The sequence below is a fragment of the Condylura cristata genome, unplaced genomic scaffold (assembly GCF_000260355.1).
Source record: "Condylura cristata isolate star-nosed mole 26May11 unplaced genomic scaffold, ConCri1.0 scaffold00021, whole genome shotgun sequence".
Lineage (NCBI taxonomy): Eukaryota > Metazoa > Chordata > Mammalia > Eulipotyphla > Talpidae > Condylura > Condylura cristata.
This window is the reverse complement of record NW_004567122.1, coordinates 4512275-4515132: the sequence shown is the minus strand read 5'-3', so window position 1 is coordinate 4515132 and position 2858 is coordinate 4512275. Positions and strand designations below refer to the sequence as shown.

Here is a 2858-nt window from a genome sequence, read left to right as displayed (position 1 = left end):
CCCCCCGGCCCCCCAACGTGCTTCGGCCGAGGCCGCCCCCGCTCCTGCCGCCCGCCCGCGCGCCCGCCACTGTGCAGTGGAGTTTGGTGGAATCTCTGCTGACGTCACGTCACTCCCCACACGCAGTCCGAGCAGGGGGAAGAGAGAGGGATGAGAGCGAGGGAGGGGAGAGAGAGCGCGAGAGCGAGCGAGCAAGCTGGAGAGGAGCTGCTAGGAACTACCAGGGACGGCTAGATTCCCCAGGCCACCGCGCACCCGTGGACTCCCGCGGAACTTGGCATCCCCGGGAGCCCCGCGGTCCTCTCCGGCCCGGCTTGCGGGCGCTGGCGGGGCAGCTCGCGCCTCGGCGGACGGCAAAGCTCCCCGGGAAGCGGTGGGACGCGGAGACTGCAGCTCTCTCCCGGTAGCCGGTAAGTGGAGGCCCTCTCTCCCGCAAGGGTGTGAGATAATGCGAGTTTGGAAATTTGTTCCACTTTAGAGAATCGTCGCTGTAGGTGATTTGTGGCTCTCGGGGCTGCCTTTCCCCCGGGGTAACGCCATTGGCAAACAGACCTTGCAAAGCCCGGTCCCCTTCGTCCCTAGTGACAGACGCTAACAATCTATGGGGTGCTGAAGTCGAGTGGGAAGGGAGCATGGCTGGCATTTTAAACGAGGTATCTGTCCTTAAATCTCGGTGCCAACGCCGAGAGACAAATCCTCGGGCCGAGGATTAGCATTCTCGAGATAAAGCACAAAGTTTCAGCTACTGGAAGATTAGCCCCTTCCCCATTGTTACCAACTGGAAAAAAGATTCCATCTTAACTGGCAGTTTGTGACCTCTCAGGCCCAAGTGAATTACCTGGGAGTCAGGCCTGGATGCCAAACTCACACAATTACTTTGGATTATAAATCCTTTAAATTGATCACCAGTCAACTGCAACCTTGCACTTCAGGAGGTACATTTTAAATGGGTAAAGAGGACAGAGCGATTTTCCAAGCAAGGAATAAGGGAGGAAATTATGATTCCAAATGTTTAGTTCAATTTAATCAGTTTCCTTCCCAGGCAATTTAGAAGCAAAACCACCCTAAGGTGGTATGATTTTTCTTTTGCTCTCTTTGTGTGAGTATCGTGTCTGACTAAACTAAATTAAAAAATAAAACTTTAGTACTATGAATTAAAATGGCATAGGAATTCATTTATTTCTTGGATATTTTTAGGGGAAAAAATCGGTGTTCTTTAAAGAGGTTTCCTTCTATTCTTTTCAGACGGCAATAAGATTTAAAGATGCTCTGAATATCATTTTGGAGGAAATTTATCTAAAATTCAAACGTCACTTATGTCAAGGAAACAAAGCTCTTCAGCAAAATAGATTGAAGGGTTGGGTTGTGTGACATAAAGTAAACCTACAAGGTTTCCATTGTCAAGTTTCCCCTTAAAATTAAATGGCTACCACATTTACAGAAGGATTCACTTTATCTCAGCAAAACTACACTTAAATTATTCAGGTGCTTTGTTCTTCAACTTCAGCACGTCTGTCTTCAAGTGTTCCTAAAGCATCAGTATTAATTGCTTTAAAAGAAGGTTTAAACATGGCAAAATACAGCACGGTGTTAAGCAGTGTTTTAATTTCCTTAAATGATTACCCACTGCAAATTAATTTACTGGCTAATCTCACCAATTTAGTTCATTTAAAACATATGTCCTGGTGCTGTTTATTTTTAAACTTCCCATTAAAGATTTTGTTATGGGGCAACAAAGTGAATGAATGCAAGCAGGGGGGTTGTGTGTGAAAGAATTTGGAATTATTAAAATTATCTTTTTCCTGCAACTTGACCCTATGGCAACCATCAAAAAGTTATTTTAAGCAAATGGTTTTATTTCTTAGGACCTGCCTGCCAGCCTTGGCTAGTGGGTCTGGTGGGGTCCAGGAGCTGTGCGGTGCTTTTTAGCATGCTCACAATAGAAAACTCTAGCTGGCCCAAACAAGATCGCCTGGCATGTGCATTTCCACCAAGACACGAACTTTTGGGGTGAGAACAACTTTCCATCAGGAAAAGTTGCTCATCTTAATTTGTGAGATTAACCGTAGAGGTCAGCCCCTAAATCCGGCAACCAAATTTGTCTTTTAAGACCTGTCTTGACAGGGCAAGTTCCAGGATCAGCAGGCAGGAATTGGAGGTCTCTTTTTTAAAAAGTCTCCAGTTATTTAGGCTCAATTCTTCTAGTAGGCCTGGTCATTATATGAAGAGAAAAAAAAATGCAGGTCTCCAGGCTCATTTTGACTGCCAAATAAATCCCCAAGTCACCAGGACACGTAGGAGTGAGCTAAGGAATACTCCTTGACCTTCTTTTCTGTCCTTAGAGTGGAGTTCTTGAAGATTTGTTTTGTATGGCTTTGTTTGGTCTTCAGCACTGAAGCTGGGCAAGGGGGAGTGTGTAATCATTGACTGACTTTGCACCGAGCGATCTCATTTTAAAAATATATTACATTCTTTTTAAAAATAAAAACTGTTTGCAGTTACCATCTGCAATGTTCGGGCTACCGGCTAATAATGCAGCCAGTTCAGACGTTAAAAAAAAAAAAAAAGATTATCGAAATGATGATGACATGCAAATTTCCCTTGAAATTATCATAAGTAAACATTTGAAGTCTGGACTAATAAAATCCCATCTGTGTTACTTCATATCGAGTTAGTAGAAAGCTGTGATAATGAATTTTGTAATATCTCACGAACAGACATCTCAATCAGGGACTAATCCTGTGATTTTACTGCAGAATCACTAAATCTGGAGCCGCCAAACTGCTACTTCTGGGCTCCGGGGCCCACAAGGAACCGCTGAGCCCTCCGCCCGCGTCCCGCTAGCGGGTGTGTGTGTG

General features: G+C 45.2%; 1 protein-coding gene across 2 annotated transcripts in view; it reads left to right on the top strand.

Annotated features, from left to right (window-relative positions):
• Window positions 1-2858, top strand: part of PITX2 (paired-like homeodomain 2) — a 24547-nt gene that overhangs the window by 4984 nt on the left and 16705 nt on the right. The window contains exon 1 of one of the 2 annotated variants that reach the window (XM_004686612.1): window positions 47-410. The exons of the other annotated variant lie outside the window; for it this stretch is intronic. The gene's annotated coding sequence lies outside the window, so the exon portion shown is untranslated. Of the gene's footprint in view, window positions 1-46; window positions 411-2858 lie in introns of those variants that run through there. 2 annotated transcript variants of the gene reach the window in all.